The sequence below is a fragment of the Delphinapterus leucas genome, chromosome 2 (genome assembly GCF_059928025.1).
Source record: "Delphinapterus leucas isolate spDelLeu-1000000601 "Yukka" chromosome 2, BTC_Dleu_Yukka2, whole genome shotgun sequence".
In the NCBI taxonomy this organism is placed as follows: Eukaryota; Metazoa; Chordata; class Mammalia; order Artiodactyla; family Monodontidae; genus Delphinapterus; species Delphinapterus leucas.
In genome coordinates, this window is record NC_143130.1 from 68,405,339 (window position 1) to 68,426,091 (window position 20,753).

The window sequence follows — 20,753 nt, forward strand, 5'->3', positions numbered from 1 at the left end:
ATAAAATTGCAGTGACGGACATTGTAATGATGGCAGAATGAATGCATGTGTACTCTCACTCCCTCCCCAATCCCTACTAAAATAACCATAAGGGAATAAAAAAGAGGCGGAGATCCACGCTGGGGAAGAGTAAGAGGTGGCGACATCAGGCAAGAGAGTCCAATAAGGTTTTTGAAGCTGGGAAGTAAAAGGACTAGCGGTAGATAACTCATCAGATGGGAGACAGCCAGGGCCCCTATAAAGGCAAGGGAGTGGTGGGGGGTTGGGGAGATGAAATGAAGCAAATTGTTTCCCAGTATAGCCCCCAAGAAAGACTCAGAAGGACCTCTGGAGGCTGAGGTGTAGGGTGGAGCTGAGGACAGCAGAACTGGTAGGTCCGTGCTGTGGTGTATCACCCACATCCTCCCTCAGAGCCCATTTCTCCAGCTTCTGAATGCTGTTGGTGGACAGCTCTTGGCAAAAGTTCCTCACCAAGAGTCACCCTCAACCAAAGAAAGTCCCTTGCCCAGGGTCTTATCCTCTCCGGGGTGAGGCACACGTCCAGGGACTGGTGGATGCAAGGGTAAAAATTTTCTACTCCCTTTCCTGAAGATAGGAAGACTCCAGAGGACCATCCCAGCTCTAGAGCTTCCTGTAGGGTGAGGCACACATCCAGGGACTGGTGGATGCAAGGGTAAAAATTTTCTACTCCCTTTCCTGAAGATAGGAAGACTCCAGAGGACCATCCCAGCTCTAGAGCTTCCTGTAGGGCCAGTTGAGGTCTTTGTTGCAACGATGTCACAGTTCAGTTCCTCTCTCTGCTAATGTTATTTCCTTTACTCCTCCCAGGTGTTGATCCCAAGGGCATTCCCAAATAAACCCCTGTATACAAATCTTGTCTTAAGAGTCTGTTCCCAGAGAACCTAACCTAAGAGGGTTGGTGCCAGGAGTGGTCTAAGATAGTAGACTCTAAGATAGGATTGTGGAGCTGAGTTACCTACCACTGGCTGGCCGGCGACGAGGACTCCGTCACTGGTGGCGATGAAGTATGGATATGGTAGTGGAGTATAGGTAACTCCTGGCGTGCTGTCATGGTGCAATTGTTAACACTTTCACAAAGAGTGCACTGGAAGAGGGGATACCAGTGGAAGGTAGAACCCTGGTGGGGGCGATATCCAAGACATTTGAGAAATTCTGGGGAAGTAGTAATTATGAAGAATGTCTAGTTAAATGGCTGTTGCTAAGGGCAATCAGTGCATTGAAGAAAGAAATAAAAGCCTGAGGGTGATTATTCGCCAATCAAAGACCAAGTCTGAAAGCCAGTGAGCCCAGTTGGCAGCATATAAAAGGAACTTTAACTCTTGCAACTGGAGGGCAGGAAAAGCTGAGGATTAGGTCCAGGACTGAATTATAAGGGTAGCAGAACTCTAGAAGAGATTGAATTCTTCATCTCAGAAAGTTTGTCATGCCAAGATCAGGGCCATGATTGGGAAGGAGTGGGACGCTGAGAACTGGGTGGGGACATCTGGGTTGATGCACTCAGAAATCTTGAATCTCCAGATCCTTCTGAACTTTGTAGACCCACTTTGTAGTACTCTTTTTTTTTTTTTTTTTTTCCTGTTAAGAGATTGCAATTCTCTCTTTCTTGGAGGTAGTACAAAGGCTTCTCCCCTGCAAGGCAATGCATACCTTTCTCAGGATTGACTTCCATCTCCCCTCCTGGTCACCTGACCAATCATGACACATCTGTTGGAGCGGGGGGAGATAGTGGGTAATAAATGGAGTCTTGACCCAGGTAACTCATAATGGATCAACTAGGTCCACAGACCTACCCATTGTTCATTTCCTAGACTTCAAATGTATAATCGTAACGGACATACTTAGCAGTTGGCAGAACTCCTCCTAGACATGTGGGCTGGGAGTTAACTGTAGTGAAGGCCCAGTGGAAGTCTCTGAAACTGTCTGCCCACAGAGAGCCAAAGCAGGACATAAAAAAAAACAATGTCACATCCCAGGGGGAATGCAAGAGATTCATCTAGGTCTTTAGACCTGGAGGATGTGGGATAGGGAAGGTGGGGAGTGGTCTGTATCATTTCCCCTTTTAGTTCAGTAGCCTGACCCTCCTGCTTAAACTAGGCAGGTCTTGGAGGATGACAGTGGGCTGTTTGCAAACTCAAATAGGTAGTGACCCAAATTGCAGCTGCTGTACCAGATGTGGCTTTTGTTAGAGTAGGTTACCAAAGCCTCAGGTAAGTAGTACATGGCCATTGTGTCGGTGAATGCCTTCTTTTCCACCAGTATCAGGAATGAGGATCAGAAATGTTTTGCATTCGCCTGGGATGGATAACAGTGTACATGTATGGTTTTACCCCAGAGCCGTGATAACTTTCCACCCTCTGTCACAATGTAGTCTGCAGGGGCCTGGACCATCTGGACATTCTTCAGAACGTCACCTTGGCTCATCCTACTGATGACATGGTGCCAGTGAGACTGGCTGAGCAAGAATTTTGGAGGCTTGGGTTACATATGTGCATCAGAGGTTGGAAGATAAAGCTTACAGAGATTCAGGGCCTGGCCGTGGCAGTGTCTAGAGGTTCGGTGGTCTGGAACATCCTGGGATGTTCTCTCCAGATGTGAGTCATCTTGTATCTCTCATCATTAAGGAAGAAGTACAACACCTGTTAGGCCTCTTTGGGTCCTGGAGTGAGCATATTATGCACTTGGGAATACTGCTCTAAGCCATCTGCCCTATGACATGAGAGGCTGGTGTCTTTGACTGGGGTCCAGGAAAGGGTTCTGCAACAGGTTCAGGCTATGGTTTCAGTGGCCCTACAAGTTGGGCCACACCATCCAGGAGATCCTATGATATTAGAGGTTATCAGTGCTGGGACCAGATGTCATGTGGAATTTATGGAAAACACCAGTAAGAGGATCACAAAGTAGACATCTAGGGTTCTAGAACAAAGCCGTCCCGACTGCAGTGGAGAAGAACCACAGCTCTTGATACGCTCCTGGGCCCTGGAAGAGAGAAGGCACCTAACCCATAGAACAGCGAATGTCCACGCAACCAGCATTGCGCTTTGAGAGCTGAGTTTTGCCAGACCCATGAACTCACAACATCGAGGGCCCAGCAACAATCTCCCAGAAGAGGGAAATGGTACTTCTGGGGTCGGGTAGGGGCAGATCAGAGGGAGCGAGGAGGTGCGTGAGCAGGTGGTCCAGACCCCACGTCCTGCCTCACTGTAGTACTGGCCCCTCTCGCTGTGCTTGCACCAGTGACTAGCGCTTAGGACCAGCTGATGGGGAAGGACTAAGCGCCGGTTTGGTTCACAGATGGATTGACTTGGAATAGGGATGCAGGCTGAAAGTGGACTGTTACATTGCCATTTAGCCATGAGTGTCTGTCCTCCCCAGGGCAGAGCTTCAGGCTGTGTATCTGGCCGTCTACTTTGTGTGGAGAGAGAAGGGACCCGAGGCAAAAAGTTAAGGACTCATCCATGGGCAGTGGCCGTATGCCCAGTAGGCGGAACCGATGGTTCTGAGAACCCAGGGGTGGCAGGAGCAGGGCCCCTGCAGGTCATCACTCCTTGTGACCCATATGGGGAGGTTACGCTTTTTCCTGCAACTTTAGGCTTTGTGGGTCTCAAGGTCTGGGCTTCCGGGGGCGCCTGCTTCTCCTAGAGACATGGTGAGAATTCCACTAAACTTCCATCAATGACTGCTGACCGATCACTTTGGGCTCCTTGTGCCAAGAGACCAGCAGGCAGAGAAAGGGGCCCCCATCCTGGCAGGAGGAGCTGACTCTGATCATCACGAGGGGGTGGGGCTCCTCTTATAAAACGGGGGCAGGGAGGGCTGTGGTTGGCACTCAGGCCATACTCTGGGGTGTCTCTGGGTCCTCCGTTGCTCAGTGTCTACAGATAAGGGACAAGTGCAATATCCATTGCTTGAGAAGGGCATGATGACAAGGGCTCAGGCCCCTCAGGGATGACCATGGTCTGGGTCACTTCCTCAAGTTACCCATCTGGTCCAGCATACATGCTTAGTAAGGTAAGGTAAATCTAGGATGGGGAGTAGAAAAAGGATAAGGGGTATCGTTACAGCCTTGAAACCAGCTCCAGTGGTAGTGGACGCTGGTGTGGGGATACACCTTTCTCCTCTGTGTTTCCCCAGGGAAAAGGACCAACCAGAATTCTAGAGGGCCCTGTGGAGGCAGGTCGCTCTAGTGGTTGCGGTGATGCGCTGCCTAGTGTCCAGCGGGCTCCAGGCACTCATCTCTCCAGCGTGCTGGGAGTATTGGTGACTCTCAGCTCAAGTTTCTCTCCGGCAAATTGCTCTTAGTTAAAAAGAATCCTCTTGCCCAAGGTCAGTAGCCCTCTCTGGGGGAGCCCACCTCCAGTGTCTGGTCAGTGAGGGAGTAGAAAGGCCCAGCCCTCTCGCCTCAGGGCAAGCCTGCTGTGTGGGACCCTTTCAGCTGCAGGGCTCCCTGGAACTGGCTGAGTCTTTCTCCTCCCTCTGCCTAACCCTGCCTCTCTCACTCCCCCCATCGTCACTCATCCTGCAGGCATGCCCCAGTACATTTCCTGCAGGCAAAACTCAGAGTCGATTTCCAAGGAACTGGCCTGATGCGATCTATAACAGAAAAACTTTGACCGTGATTTCCTCCCCGCTCAGTGACACCAAGAAGTAGTGGCTTGTATTTCTCCCCCAGCCAGCAGAAAAGAGCTGCGCTCATGGAGATGCTAAATAGGAGATCCCTGGCCCGGGGAAGCAGGCAGCACTGAAAGTGAGGCTGAGAGTAAGTCTGGATAGTGAAGGGGTACCTTTCCACTACTTGGCTTCCAGAGTGCTGGAGGCCAGGCTTAGAGTCTCCTTCTCCCTGTTGCTTCCCCAGTGACAGCAGACTGGATGATTTTTCTGCAGAAACCAACAGGTCCAAGAGTTAATTCTTACATGTACTGGCAGGTGGGAGGACCACAGGCTGGTCTGTACCTCAGCATCCTATAGCGAAACCACCCACCCAGGCACTGAGAGCATCTGAATGCCTTTTAGCATCTTACGCATAAACGTGTATGTAATAAACAAGGATTATCAGATATTTGAAGACAGTCTCTAACTTGAAAGGCAGATGTCAACATGGAACCAATGGAAGAGGAACTCAGAAGAAAGAGAAACAATGTGGGGAGAAAATGAAAGCTTCAAGTGAAAAAGTAAAATCTCAGAGAGATAAGTCAAGACATATTGTCTCTGCAACAAAACCAGGATGCTATTCAAAAAGCAGTCAGAAAGATTCTGGAAATTAGAACTACCGTAGCAGAAATAAAAATTGAGATGTAAAGAAATTGTGATGTGGGACTTCCCTAGTGGCGCAGTGGTTAAGAACCCGCCTGCCAATGCAGGGGACAGGGGTTCAAGCCCTGGTCCGGGAAGATCCCACATGCCGCGGAGCAAACTAAGCCTGTGCGCCACAACTAATGAGCCTGCGCTCTAGAGCCTAGAGCCCGTGCTCCACAACAAGAGAAGCCAGCGCAAGGAGCAGCCCGCGCACCGCAAGGAAGAGTAGCCCCCGCTCGCCGCAACTAGAGAAAGCCCGCATGCGGCAATGAAGACCCAACGCAGCCGTAAATAAATAAATTTATTTAAAAAAAAAAAGAAATTGTGATGTGCAGAGGAAGGAAAGTGCCTATATGGGTATGTGTGCATGTGAGTGTATGGTGTGTGTGTGTGTGTGTGTGTGTGTGTGTGTGTGCGCGCCCACGTGTGTGAATGGGGTGTAAAATAAACAATCCTCATCTTCCATAGAAGGAAGAGTTTTTTTTTTTTAATTTTGTTTTAAATTTTATTTATTTTTGGCTGCATTGGGTCTTCCTTGCTGCACGTGGGCTTTTACTCGTTGCGGCGAGCGGGGGCTACTCTTCGTTGTGGTGCGCAGCCTTCTCATTGCGGTGGCTTCTCTTGTTGCGGAGCACAGGCTCTAGGCACATGCGAGTAGTTGCAGCACGCGAGCTCAGTAGTTGCGGCGTGTGGGCCCTAGGGCACGCAGGCTTCAGTAGTTGTGACACATGGGCTCAGTAGTTGTGGCATGCGGGCTCTAGGGTGCACAGGCTTCAGTAGTTGTGGCACATGGGCTCAGTAGTTGTGGCATGCGGGCTCTAGGGTGCACAGGCTTCAGTAGTTGTGGCACATGGGCTCAGTAGTTGCGGCGTGTGGGCCCTAGGGCACGCAGGCTTCAGTAGTTGTGACACATGGGCTCAGTAGTTGTGGCATGCGGGCTCTAGGGTGCACAGGCTTCAGTAGTTGTGGCACATGGGCTCAGTAGTTGTGGCATGCGGGCTCTAGGGTGCACAGGCTTCAGTCGTTGTGGCACATGGGCTCAGTAGTTGTGGCTCGTGGGCTCTAGAGTGCAGGCTCAGTAGTTGTGGTACACGGGCTTAGTGGCTCTGTGGCATGTGGGGTCTTCCTGGACCAGGGATCAAACCCATGTCCCCTGCACTGGCATGCGGATTCTTAACCACTGCACCACCAGGGAAGTCCAGAAAGAAGATTTTAGATTACAGTTGTCTCTTGGTATCCATGGGGGATTGGTTTCAGGACACACTCCACCCCAAACCCCCGTGGATACCAAAATCCAAGGGTGCTCAAGTCCCTTATACAAAATGGCGTAGTATTTGCATATAACCTACGTACATCCTCCCATATACTTTAAATCATCTCAAGATTACTGTGATACCTAATACAATGTAAATGCTATGTAAATAGTTGCCCCTGTGGCAAATTTAGGTTTTACTTTTTGGAACTTTCTGGAATATTTTTTATGACAGTTGGTTGAATCCACAGATGCAGAACCCACAGATATGGAGGGCTGACTGTATATCTGAAGGTTTTTAAATCAAGAACTGGAAGTTTAAACATTTTACTTCGAAATATGAAGATAAATACAAGAGCTAGCAAAAAAAATGGCAAGTGCTTGCCTCTAGGTTTTGGGAAATCAGGGCTGGGAGCGCATGGGGCAGAGGACCACTGCTCTTCAGCAAAAGCCTCGTGGAACCATTTGACAGTTTAAATTATAATACTTATATACTACCTTGTTAAAACTGCAAATCAACTTTAAAAAATGAATCACAATGGGATTTGAAATCTGAAAAACTTGGGTTGAAGTCTAAACTCTGCCATCCACTCCCTGGAGAACCTCAGGTAAAAGCCTTGGTTTCCCCACTTATAAAATAAAAACCCGGCTGCTTGCTTTTTCAGGCTGCTCTGAGAATTCTGCCAGACAGTGAATGTGGAAGCAAGTTTTCACCTGGCAATCTCTGTACAAGTGAAGCAAACACGGTGATGAATGTTTCACCCGCTGCTGGGTTTGGCCAGTGAAACAGAATGTGGTGGCTGTGCTTTTTAGATAATAGTGTTTCCAAAAGGCAAATCCCTTTTGGTTGTAAAGGCTTTAAGGGTCTCACTCTGAGACAGATTGTCTCATCAGAAATACTAACATATCTGGATGACTTGCAAACCAGCCACCAGCTAAATTTGCTGCCTCCTAAAATCGTTTGGGGATATCTCTCGGACAGGCCTGGCCCCAAACACATTTATGAAGGCATCCAAGACTGCCTTTGGCGTTCCTGCTCCCTTCTGGCCCGAGGTCTCTCTAGCCTCCAGCCCAGACACTCAGGACCCCTGTCCCTTCCTCCCGTTCCTCAGACCTCCCTCTCCAAACAGTTCCCTCTCTCTGAGAGGAACTGAGAACCTAACCGCACCGTAGGCCCACAGTAACTTATGTCGGACCACCCCTTTCCCAGGAGAATGTGTGTATAGACATGGAATAAAGCATTAAGCTAAAGAAATAAAGCTCTAATGTGAATTATGCAGAAACTAGACATTAAAGAAGTGTACTTAGGTAAGTGATGACACCCTAGCCCTTCTATAATTATATCACACACATAAATGAGAGTTGGAATCTCTCTTTTCACACACTCCCACCCCCACCCCACCAACCCCCACCAATCCGATGGACCCTACTCTGAGGGTCTATGCACTTCAAACTAATAGAATCCTGGGACTTTACAGATAGTCCTTGGAAGGTATCTTCTCTGCCTTCCTGGTGCAAGAAGTCCCTTCCCAGCATCCTTTGACCTACAATTATCCACCCTCTAGGCCAAGGATGACCTTCTCCCTTCAAGCCCTAGCCTCATGCTACTGTTGGGTGGTCTTAGCATTAGAAGAGACTTCCTCTTACCAATTTGAATTCTGCCTCCGTTGATTTTAACTCCTTGGTCCCATTTCCACTCCCTGAAAGCAAATAGAATAGCAAGTTGGTCCTCCTCTTCAATGATGGCCCTTTGTTTATGTGAAGACATTGTTTTGTTTGGCATTTTGCAAAGTGTGTCTCATTGAACGCTGGTTCCAAGGGATGTTGCTAAGAGGTACGCGATGAAATGGTTGGGCGGTCGAACAGGTTTGGAGAATGCTGAGCTAATTGAACTTGCCCAGGGTTCTTTACTGTGGGACTTTGGGGGCCTTTAATAAACTAATGCGCCAAATCGTGCTCTGAGAATGGGATTTAGCTAATGCTGTGTTTTTCAGAGTTGTGTAACCTTAGAAGGCTCCTTTAGCGGGAGTCTTACAGGATCAGTGTTGGGGAATTACTGGACCCGGGAGCTGGGAGTCGCTGGTGTGCGGGATCCGGCTTCTGCCAACTCACAGCGGCTGAAAGTGCACCTCTCTCCCACCTCTGCGCTCCGTGATGGCACGTGGGGAGCTTGAAATCGGCCACAGTGGGAGTGGTCACGCCACAGAAACTGGCAAATGCTACAGATCAGGGCTCTGTGTTCCCAGAGAGCTGATCGTTTAAACATTTATCGGCCCGCCACTCAGTCAGAGGCCTTGGGTTAAACCAGATACTTGACCTGGGACAGGTCATGCCACCCCTCCAGGTCTCTGCCCCATCCATCTGAGTCTGTGAACTCAGCATCCTTTCCTCCTCTGAGGCCCTGCCGCTCCTCTCAGAATGCCCTGCTACGTTCAGCATCCCCAGTGGACTCTCCGTACGTCCTGATTCCCCCATCTCTCATCACCTTGGCTGGCTGCTCCAGACCAAATGACCTCTAGGTGGTCAGTTTCCCTTTCAGATGGAAGTTTCTGGAAGGAGACACCATCCCCCAGATGTGGCCTGGACAGTGCCCAGATGCATCTGAAGGGAGAAGACTCCTGTACCAGGCGGTCCAAGGTCTCCAAAACGGCACCTTCCTGCCTCTCTCACTGACACCAGGCCTCATTAAAGGGTGATACGTTCAGGTTCTGGGGAGCAGTGTGAATCCTGTCTACTGTGTGACCTTGAGTAATTAGATTCTCTGTGCCTGCCTCAGCTTCCTTAGTTGCAGCCTTGGGAAATAATAGTACTTAGCTATGTGGTCATTGTCAGTATTAAATGAGAGGACACTTGTAAAGTACTTAGGGGAGTGTCTGGCATGGAAGTGCTCAACAAAGGGCAGCTTTCATAACTTGTTGTTGTCATTAATCAATGACGGCAATCTTTCCCACTGCTCTCGATGCCACTGGTGCCCTGCCCAGATCCTCGTTCTCCCAACCCCCAGCTGTTGTGAGTGTTCAGTGCTAATAGCTCACAGCTGCACTCTTCTCTGGACCATCTCGCTCAGCAGACAGGAGACCCCTCTCCAGGAGATACCCAAGAGGTCACAGTCTCCTCCCACCTACCCTAAGGGCCAGCCCACAGCTGACTGATTGACACAGGGATACGAAAGCTTTGCTTCACTGGGGGAACAGCTCCGTGGTCCCATCCATTCTCTGTAGATCAGGCTTCAGCTGAAACCACATCTTCGTGTAACTGCTTCTCCTGCATCCCTCACTTTTTTACAGGTTTTTCTGGAGACCACTCCCTTCATAAATGAAGTACAGGGGAGTACCTGCCTCAGGGTTCTGCTTCTAGGAACCAGACCTAAGATACCCACAGAGCCTGGATACAGCCTTATCGTAGCGTCTTACGTAGACCCTGCCCATGATCAGAGTTGGCCTGAGAAGGAAAACCTATTGGTCTCTCCTGCTCCAGGTCCTGCCCTCTTCCTGTCTTGGTTGGAAGACTGTGCGGGGCCGTCACAAGTACAGGGATGGCCTGCATGAGGCACGAAGGTGAAACTGAACATTGTTTAGCAGCAAGTAGAGAAGCAGCAAGAGATGAGGCTAGACAGATAAAGCAGGACCGAGGAATACAAGGCCGTATCTGCTGGGCCAAGCCTTGATTTAAGATGTCCAAGATTTGAGTTAGGTGACCCACAGTCCAGTGCCAGCTCTACCCCTCAGTAGCTGTGTGAACTGGAGAGATGATTATAGATCTTACCTCACAGGGTTGGGATTACATGAGAGAACACTTCGTGCATTTTATAGTGGCTGTGGTTGCCGCCTGTTGTTTCTGCTTGTCAAGCACGTACTTTCCCCTTTTCTGATCTTGGTATTCATGTGGTTCAGGTGGGCCTATGCCAGTCTTTCCCTTGAAGGGCGGCTGAGTAATTATGATTGGTCCACAGATGGGCATGTGACCCAAGTCAGGCCAATGATAGTTATCCCCACCTCTGGTCTCTCTGTCTCTAAGGCCCAGGTAAGCTTGGAATTGCTAGGGGCCATTGCTGTCACCACATAGAGCAAGCTGCTCTGGGAATGAAGCCAACATGGAGAAAAGCAGCATTTGCCTGGATAACCCAGAAACCCTCCCTCAGAAAATTCCTTTAAAAATTATAACAAATGTGTTATAAAGGTATATGTATAAGATGTCTAACTGAGCTTGCAAAATATATGGGGAACCACAAGGAGTCCTAAGTGAAGATGAGGCAAAAATCAGAGCATTTGACATATAAATTGAGGTTGTAGCTGCCTTTGGGCCGGGGTGGGCAGTGTCAGCCTCTATAACCTAGACTAGTGATTGGATTCTCACATGGAGCGAGAGATAACGCTTTGAGCCTGTGCTGAGTTTGAGATGAGAAGCCTGCATAAAGGTGGGATTGTTCAGGCACTGTGCTGGGAAAACATCTTACACAGGGAGATTAAAGGAAAGCTGTTTGTCTTTTTTCTTTCTTTTTTTTTAATTGAATGTGTGTCTTGGCCTGAGCTCTGAAGAGGGAAAGTCTCCCCTGATCATTTATAATGCAAGTCTATGTCTTGTGAAGGGTTGAGGTATGTCATGGTATTAACCTGCATGGTCTGGGAATCCCCAAATCTATAAATTAACATGAAAATTATGCTAGGATATATAGGGATACTCCTGGAGGATTACGCAGAAGCAAACTCAAGACTCTTTTGGCAATGTGCCATCAATGCAAAGAATTCTCCACAGATAAATCTCCATTGAAAGTAGCCTTATAATCCTACATAACAAAACACGCAAAGAATCCATCCACCTTGAGCGAGAGTCAGGAGACTCAACAAATAGCAATATTAGACCCTAACACCCTCTATCCACAAAAATTCCAGGTAGCAGAACTCCTAGTCTATAAAAAATAACTAGGCTTGAAATGAACAAAAATGTAAAAGGAAGAATCAATAACATAGGAAAGAACATGGAAATATGAGAAAATAACTTTCACATTGCAAAAAGAACCTGATGGAATTACTAGAAATGAAAACAGTACAGCCAGCTGATATTTAAAAAAGTGGATTAGTGGGACTTCCCTGGTGGTGCAGTCGTTAAGGATCTACCTGCCAATGCAGGGGGCACGGGTTCGAGCCCTGGTCTGGGAAGATCCCACATGCCGCGGAGCAACTAAGCCCGCGCGCCCCAGCTACTGAGCCCGTGCGCCACAACTACTGAAGCCCGTGCTCTGCAACGAGAAGCTGCTGCAGTGAGAAGCCTGCGCACCGCAACGAAGAGTAGCCCCCGCTCGCCGCAACTAGAGAAAGCCTGTGTTCAGCAACGAAGACCCAATGTAGCCAAAATTAAATAAATAAAATAAATAAATTTATAATAAAAATCAAAAGTGGATTAGTTAAAAAGCTGATTGAACACAACTGGAGAGAGGATTAGTGAACTTAAAAGTATATTTTAGGAAAATACTTAACATGCAGAGAGTTAAAAAGATAGAAATGTGAAAGAGTGGTTAAGAGATATGGAGGACAGGATAAGAAGGCCCCACATACATCAGATGGGAGTTACAGAGAAAGAGGGAGAGGCAATATTAGACAAGTATAATGGATACGAATATTTCAGAATTACTGGTCAGCATTAATCCTCAAACTTGGGAGTCACAGACAGTCCCAATCAAGATAAATAAAAATAACCCCACCCCTTGAAAACCACACTTTGTACTAAGACTGTAGAGCATCAAGCACACAAAAAAGGTCTTAAGAGGGATAATAGAGAAAAGATAGATTACTATAAAGGCATGACGATTAGTTGCTTTCAATAGCAACTGTAGATAAGGAAAAAATGGATTGTCTTTAAAGAGTTGAGAAAAAACACTGCCAAATTAGAATTCTAATTGAGAGTCAGAATAAAAGGAAAAAAAGTAAAGGCATCTCAGACAAAGACTAACAGGGTCCTATTAACAGATCCTCTCTGAAAGATCTGTGGCAGGATTACTTAAAGAAAAAGACAATTCTACCTGGAAGCAAGGACTGAGATGCAAGAAAAACTAGTAAGGAAAGAAAATGGTTAAAATGTGGTTGAATCAAATCACATGTTTTCTTTATAAAATATAGTGACACTGTAAAATATTTATAGGGTATAAAACAGTGTGGATCTAAAGTACTGGATAGAATAAAGATGGGGAGGGGCTGATAGTGGTTAAAGCGTTCTAAAGTCTTATATTGTTGGGTGATATGGATTTGTATTAACTTCAGGCTTATTAAGTCAAGTGTACATGTTAAAAAATAAATAAATTAAGGAGACCGCTAAAACAATGTGTAAGCCACAAACTAGTAAAAGGAAAAGAAGGGAATAAAGAAAAAAAGGTTCACTCAATCAAATAGGAGAAAGAAAAGCATAAAAAAGGCAGAGTTTTAAAATGAATGCAAAACTTAAAATTGTATAAATAAATCCAAATAGATTAGTAATCACAATATTTTTCAGTGGGTTAAAATTTCTCGTTGAAATTCAGAGCTTTTCAGATTGGATTTTTAAAAATGTCAGCTCTGTATTGTTTAAAAGACATGCCTAAATCTTACGGGCACTGACAAGTTGAAAGCAAAAGGATAGTAAAGCTGCCATGAAGGAAAACAGAGTTGAGAGATAGAGGAAAGAAATGTTCTTGATGGCATCAGTTAAAACTTAGAACCCAGCCCTTACCCCTTGAATATCCACTTACGTGAACCTGTAAATATCTCATTCCTCCCCGCCAGTTTGTAAACTTGTTTGAGTTGGATATTTTCACTTGCAGCCAGAAGATGACTGATCAGGGCAGAGATAGACAAAGGTTACTCTAAGAAGGGCAAGGTGAGAGTCATGCTTTAGAAAAATTAGCCTGGTGGTAAGAGGAAGAGAGGGTTGGAGAGGGGAGAGTTTGGAAATAGGTAGTGGACAAGGCAGACATCCAAGCAGGAGGTGAGGAGAGCTGGATTAAGGAAGTGCCAATAAAACTGGACAAGAAATGGAAAGGTTCCCAGAAACCTGAGTTGAAGGTTTGACTTGTCTAAGCTTAGAAGTCTTTATTCGCTTAGGTCCTGAGAGCACGCTAGGGTTTGTAAGACATTAATTGTGGGGCTTCTCTGTCCTGAAGAGAACCTTCTGAAAATATTTCCAGGTGCTCGGCCAACCTAACAAAAGGTCATTAAAAAACAAAACAGAAAACATCAGCAAGACTATTTCAGTCACACCTTGGATCAAAGTGATGATGTCTGGAAATCATTAACTCAGGAACAAGGGCTCAGTAAGCATACGTAAAGCTATGCTTTGCATCTCAGATGAAGTTGATTTATATATTTCTAGGCAAAAGCCCAGGAACATGGGTGTCTGCAAATGGGACATGTAGGGGTATCTGTTATCTTTCTGAGCTTTATTTTTCTTACATGTTAAATGAGGCATTTGGACCAGATCACCCGCATCCCTTCTCACTGTGAAATTCTGTGAGTTTATTTTTTCTTTTCTTTTTCTCGAGTGTGAGATACCTGAGGAGAGAAGCTCGTGTGGTTCTTTCTGTGCCTCCAAGGACGTTTGTCAGTGTTTTCCCCCATGGCTCCAGACGCCTGCCCACCTGCGTGTGTGCATACAGCCATTCGTTTGTTCCTCCTTTCCTCTCCTCCTCCCCTCGCTGCCCCGCCTTTCCCTCTCCCCCTCCAAGTCTAGGAGACGCGTCAACATTTCTCAGTTATGTGATGTTCTCAGCAGGAGGATGGAGCCAAATAATGGTGTTTCTAGTTATTACTCTGATGAATCACAGGGGAACAGCCTTCACCAAGGTAGCACGGCTTGCATAAAATATGTTCATTCAATTAAAAAAAAAAAGAAATTGAAAAATAAGATACTGCCAACATGGGGCGCTGAGTTATGTAGGGTTTATGCAGTGATTCCATTTGCAATTCAAGCAAGAAACACAGCAGAGAGGCACCTGGGAGCAAGCTCCTTGGAGTGGGGGAAGGGTTCCCACTGCCAGCGAAAAATCCTGTGCCTCAGATGAAGTTTCTGGGACAGGGAAGGGGGAAGTGTAGATAGTCCTTGGCCTCCCGCAGCCTAGTCTGAGCAAGAGATTCTGTGCTAGAGATACTGTGGCTCCTAACAGGGAGGACTGGTTGGCCTGTGACCTCTATGGCCCAGGTGGCCATGTTTTATACCATGTGACTCCCTGCCCTGTAGCCTCAGCGGATTGGCTCAGGCACGGCCACCCGACTCAGAGACATCAGACTGACCTGTGTCAGGTGGCCTGGCACAAAAAGATGGGCAGAGCCATTGCATTCTGTTTTTCTTTGACCCTGGAACTGCACTTGGACCTGGTACCAAGAAACATGGAGAGAAGGAAGCAGTTAACAGTGGAGGCTGTGAAGGAGAGCTGGGCCATGGTAGCCACATACAAACTGAAGTTATGAGGGAGCAGAGACTCAAAAAGACAGGGAATGGAAGTCAGGAGACAGCAGAGGTGCTATGCGATGGGCAAGACCATGCAGGCCACAAGAGAGGCGGTAAGAGGAGCTATGTGCTGCGGCTCATGTTTTAGTGGGCCATCCCTGAGGGGCTGCATGATTATACTTTGTACCATTCTCTATCAAGTTTATATTCCCCAAGCCCCAGACAGTTGTACTTTGAGAATATCAGCTCCTACTACAGGGTAGGAATTTGGTGTGCAAGCAACAGAAATGAACTTTGGCTAACTTAAGCAGAAGAGGAGTTTTAAGGCTCATGGAGCTAGGAAAGCTATGAGGGTAGCTCGAAAGAATTGGAGAAGGAGCTTCAGGCATGAGACCTCTCACTCTATCCGTCTCTCGTCTCTGCTTGTTGTGCCAACTGCCTTCTGCACACAGACCCCGTGTGGCAGGGAGAACGGCTGCCATCAACCCACATTCCCAGTCTCCCTGCCCAGGGTCCTCAGTAAAAGGAGAGCAATCCCAGGGAAGATTCTGATTGGCTCAGCCTGGGTCACATGTACCCCCAGCGGACCAATCACAGTTGCCAGGGAGCAAGGCAATGTGACTAGTCAGGCCTATATACACAGCCACCTGTGGCCAGAGGCGTAGGCATCTTTATAAGATAAAGGGAGACAGAGGAAGAAACATGAGAGGAAGCAACAACAATAGTTACCATAGTCTAATAGAGGATGAAAAAAGAAAACCCCAAATGGCTGAAGCCGGATTGGCCCCAGGCCCCCTACTCTGCTGGCCTCCCCAGGTCTGGAGCAGCCCTTGAAGAAAGGATTTTGTACCATGGAACTTTGAGTCTGTTTACTAGTCGCCTCTGAGAAGGTGGCTGCTGGAATACATTAGGATAACTCGATTGTAAGATTTTAATGACATAACACTGAGACCTCGGGAGGCCTGAGCCCTGCAGTCGATCAATTCACATACCTTTCACTCAGACCTAAGTGACTGAAAATCATTTTGCTCCCCGAGCTCTTAAAGGTCAGGAGTTGAATGCTTCAAGAAAATCTCTTTCTCTATCACAGGAAACCTCTTGCATTTAGTGTCCTGTCAATCAGGAGCACCCCAGGAGGCTGAGGAAGGGGAGTGCAGAGAAAATGTGGCCTGTGTTCCTTTCTTTCCTCTTTTTTTTTGGCTAGGCTGGGGTGTGTGCGTGTGTGTGTGTGTGTGTGTGTGTGTGTGTGTGTGGCGTGGGGCTGCTGGCTGCAGGGAGCCCAGATAAGCCCGGGTTGTTAGAATTTACTTGTCTTCTCCCAAGTCATTGTTTGGTGCCAAGTTTGAACTCTCTGAGCGATAAAGCTCTTTCCCTCCAAAACAGGTCTGTTCCAGCTTGTGTCACAGTTTGGGAGAGAGACCGGGACAAGCTGGGGTCACCATCGAGATGGGGGCACCACCCCAGTCCCCCAGTCTCCTCTTTCAAGAAAACCTTTTCTTTCTAATCCACTCCTGTGGCTCAGGGCAGGTGTCCAAAATGCAAATGGAGCCCGGCGCCTCTGTGCCCCAGCTTGGCAGGGAATCTGAAGCTATGTGTCCCCCTCTGCTAACTGGCCTGCGGCTTAATGACATGCAAATGGGAGGGACACTGTCTGTCAAATGGGGCCTAATCCCTTTGTTCCTACCTGCCAGCCGGGTAGCCTTTTCTGAACCAGTTTTGGCTGTGAGGACAGCTGCGAGGTGCTGATGGGGAATGCTGGGCAACGGATCTGGTTGCCTGGTAACAGAGGCGGCTCTGGGGGTGGGGGGCGGCTCAGGTGGCGGATGGGCCCTCAGGGCCGCACCACAGAAGTGGGGCTTCTCCCGCCCAGGGAGCTAAGGGCCTCCCAAGGATTTGGGGTTCTTTGGAGAGCTTGTGACCTTGATCTGAGGCCTCAGTTTTCTCACCTCTAAAACAAGGCGTGTGTTCTTCAAACAGTGTTTCACCAAGAAGAAGGAAGCCTGAAGGCCAGCTCCCATCTCCAATGCAGCCTGAGCAGCTCTGTCTTATAAGTTGGGGTTCTGAGTTTTAAAAAAAAACGGAAAGATTCCTCTGCTAAAATAAATATTTGAAAGGCATTAGATTCAATTATCGGCCATGCCTTTCCCATCTCCCGTGGGCTGTGGTTTGCCTTACAGAGGCCCCGTCAGATAGACAAACCCAGGTAGCTCCATCTCTCCCTTTCTTAGATGGTTCAACTGAAGCCCAGAGAGGTGAAGTGAGTTTCTCAGAATCACACAGCGAGGTAGTGTTGTGCTGAGATCAAACTGTGTTCTACAGATCCTAGGTGGGAGTTCTGTCTGATAAACTCTCTGCAGAAGAGGCAGGGTAGGGTTAGGAGAAAGACCTGACCCCTCAGTGGATTCCAGCCCTGACATCGCATGCATGTAAGCGGCTCAGAGAGTTTGGTGCTCAGATTTGGTTGGCCATGGGAGGAAGATTATGAGGCCAGTACTGACCTTGGCTTCTTGGCCAGTTGTGTGTGTGTGTGTGTGTGTGTGTGTGTGTGTGCGCACGCGCGTGTGTGTGCGTGGGCACGCACGCTGGGCTATTCAGCACCCAACTGTCTGTTCTTTTTTGTTTGTTTGTTCGTTTGTTTGGGGTTTTTTTGCGGTACGCGGGCCTCTCACCGCTGTGGCCTCTCCCGTTGCGGAGCACAGGCTCCGGACGCGCAGGGTCAGTGGCCATGGCTCACGGGCCCAGCCGCTCCGCGGCATGTGGGATCTTCCCGGACCGGGGCACGAACCCGCGTCCCCTGCATCGGCAGGCGGACTCTCAACCACTGTGCCACCATGGAAGCCCTGTCTGTTCTTTTAACAGCATCTTGTGGACCAAATGCTGTCTTCGCCATGGTAGCTAGACTGCCTCGTGCATGCACATTCAGCCAAGGTTTACTGCATACCTGCCCGGAGCTCTGCACCCTATGGGAGGACTCCAGGGAGTTTACAGTCCCATCCTTGCCACCAGGCCCCCTCAATCCGGGGGAGGAATCAACACACGTCTGACACTCTGGCCAGGGCACGGTCCTTGTGGGTTGTCAATTCCAGCTGACCTGCAAGTCCACCCATTCCTGACTCGTTCTCAAGACTCTAGACTGAGCAGAGCTGGTTTCTGCTGACTAGTCCTGGACCTCACTCAGATTCAGGGAGGTCCCCACCGATTTTGTGCAGGCTCTGGGTGAGGACTTCCACTCTCCAACTCATTTAATCCTCCCGATAATCTGTTTAGGCAGGGACAATTATCATCCCCATTGTGCAGCTGGGAAAACTGAGGCTCAGCAGGGAGGGAAAGTGCCATGACCAAGGTCAACTGGCTATTAAGAGGCAGAGGAAAGGGAACAAGGGAAATAGCTTCTATAATTACAAATCTGTTATTTCCTTTACTACATCCAAGCTTTCCTTTAAGAAGTTCTCTGGGGACAGGTTCACCAAATGACCCCAACTCCCTTGTTCTATTAATAAGCTAATGGAGGCAGCTTGGTCGAGTGGAAAGAGCCACAGGAGGTTGGGTTGGAGTTCCCACCCCCTTCGTGGCCACTGTGGGCCTCTCTGGTCCTGGATCCTCCCACCTGGACAAGGGGAGGTTGGGCCAGCAGCGCTGAGTTTCCTCCCAGCCCCTGCCCTCCTTGTCACCACAGATTTCTCAGGCCCCAACCAGGTCCTTGGCTGAATTACAGTTCATCAGACCCTGACAAAAATGAAAAAATTTGCAGAGAGCCGTGAATTTGACTGTTTTCTAACTAAAGCTGAGGGTGCCAGAGGGGATATTAACTATCTCTGGGATTTATCGATCTCTCAGTCCCAGGCAACTTGGGAAACAATTAGAGGTCAGCATGTAACAGAAAATGAAATTTGCAGCTGTCAGATCAACCATTTGGAAATATTCCCTTGCCCTTTTAGCTCCGTTTTCTGTCAAGAGAAATCCTTCTTGGGAACAGAACCGACACGGGGCTGGGCAGTCAGGCATTGTGTATGCGGAGAGGGCAGCCGTGGACTCCAGTTAGCTTGGCCCTGCTGGGAGAACGCTGGCTGGAAGCCTGGGGGCCCGTCCTGCGTGCTGTGTACTCTCTGTGGGATTTGGGGCAGGTCATCACGTTCTCTGGGCTTCGTGGGGATTTTCCCTCATCTGAAAAATCCTACCTGGGGGTAAAAGTCTCAACTTCTACCAAACAAGTGTTTGGCTGCAGCACACGTGGTTTGATGCGAAATTTCCCTCCTTGGAAACACTCCGAGTTGCTAAATGACAAATATAGGTCTTTGCTGTCTCCTCCCCTCTTTCTAACCCATCTCCATCCCCTGGCACCCTATCCTGCCCTTCAGCCCAGGCCTAGCTTGTGCTCGGCCAACTCTTAGTTCAGTCCCGGCCAAAACATCAACTCATACTGGCTTAATGTTACTCCGTCTAAAAGTAATTGTGTTTTAACGGGAGACTGGGAGACCAAAAGACACCATGAACCAGCGAAGGAAGGGTTCACCTGGGAGAAGGAATCTCTTTCTAGGTGGACTTAGAAAGTGATGTTCTAAGTTTTCTAAGTTCCCCACTCCGGCCCCATCCATCAGACATCTGGGGAAATCCTAAACTGAACAGAGGTCAACAGTTTCCTTAACTGCAAGACTCAGGGCCTTTCTGTCTCCAGGAGGGTAACAGAGCATTTGCCATATCCCTAACTTTTCGTCCTGGAACACCCAGAGGGCCTAGTGTTTAGAGGAGATCATTTTTGGGCAATTCGGAACTAGCCTCGCCCCTTCACTTTAGAGCCGAAGAATCTAAAGCCCAGGCAGCTCACAAGGGCCAGAGACGGGTCCTGGGCTCGGGTCTCTGCTTTCTTGCCCGGGTGTTTACACAGCCTGCCTGCTTTGTGCGGAAGACACTGCTTAGTCTGGTCTTGCCAAGGCCCACTTCGCTGAGAGCTTCCAGAAAGCCACTCTCTTGGACTCCTTGCACACCCTGCTAGATGGGGCTGGTTATCCGCTCCCCCACCCCCAGGCACAGCTGCAGGAAGTTTTACAGCTCCTGAGGGGACCCCCCACCCCCACCCCACCCCCCCGCCCAGGTGGAACACAAATTCCTTTTTGTTTTCCCTTGCCTGGATCAGCTCCATCCTTGAAATGTTGCGTATGAGTAGCTGAGCTCAGGAGCTCGTGGCAAGGAGGATATCACCTGGGGTGCTGTTCTCTGAGCAGTTTGGTCAGGTCACGCCAGCCCTGCATGTCCATGTGGCCGGCGCCTGGGGACCCATGTTCCTGGCATCTCTGCCCCAGGCAGGGGAGCTGGACAGACACCACTGCTTGGGCTGCAAGCCTGCGTAACTGTGTAGCCTGGATCGAGCGATAGAGATCTGATGGCTTGAAAATGAGGGGCACCTTCGTCCTGCAGTGTCTCTGCCCACCACGGGTGGCCCCCAAACCTATATTTGCAGTCTTTGCAACCTCTCTTACGTGAGCCCTCTCTTCTCCAATCTTGCTGTTACCACCCCGAGACCCAGGTTCCCACCCCTCCCCTTTAGTATCGCTGCAGCTTTCTAGGGGTTCTCTCTGCTTCTACCAGACCTACTTTCCTCCAGCCAGGCCCCCCGTCCGCCCCCAGCCACTCGCAGCCCTGAGCCCTCGCTCTTGATGGGCGTGAATCTCCCCCACCTGGCTCTAAAACTCCCCCGGAGTGGGTCATGGTCACACAACGCTGTGAATACACTAAAAACGACTGAATTGTACCCTTTAAAGGGGCGGGTTCATAG

At 48.7% G+C, this 20,753-nt stretch overlaps 1 long non-coding RNA gene across 1 annotated transcript in view; it reads left to right on the plus strand.

Moving 5' to 3' along the window:
* The window catches only part of LOC111177596 (uncharacterized), a 150,532-nt gene that overhangs the window by 72,335 nt on the left and 57,444 nt on the right, over window positions 1-20,753 (plus strand). The window lies entirely within an intron of this gene.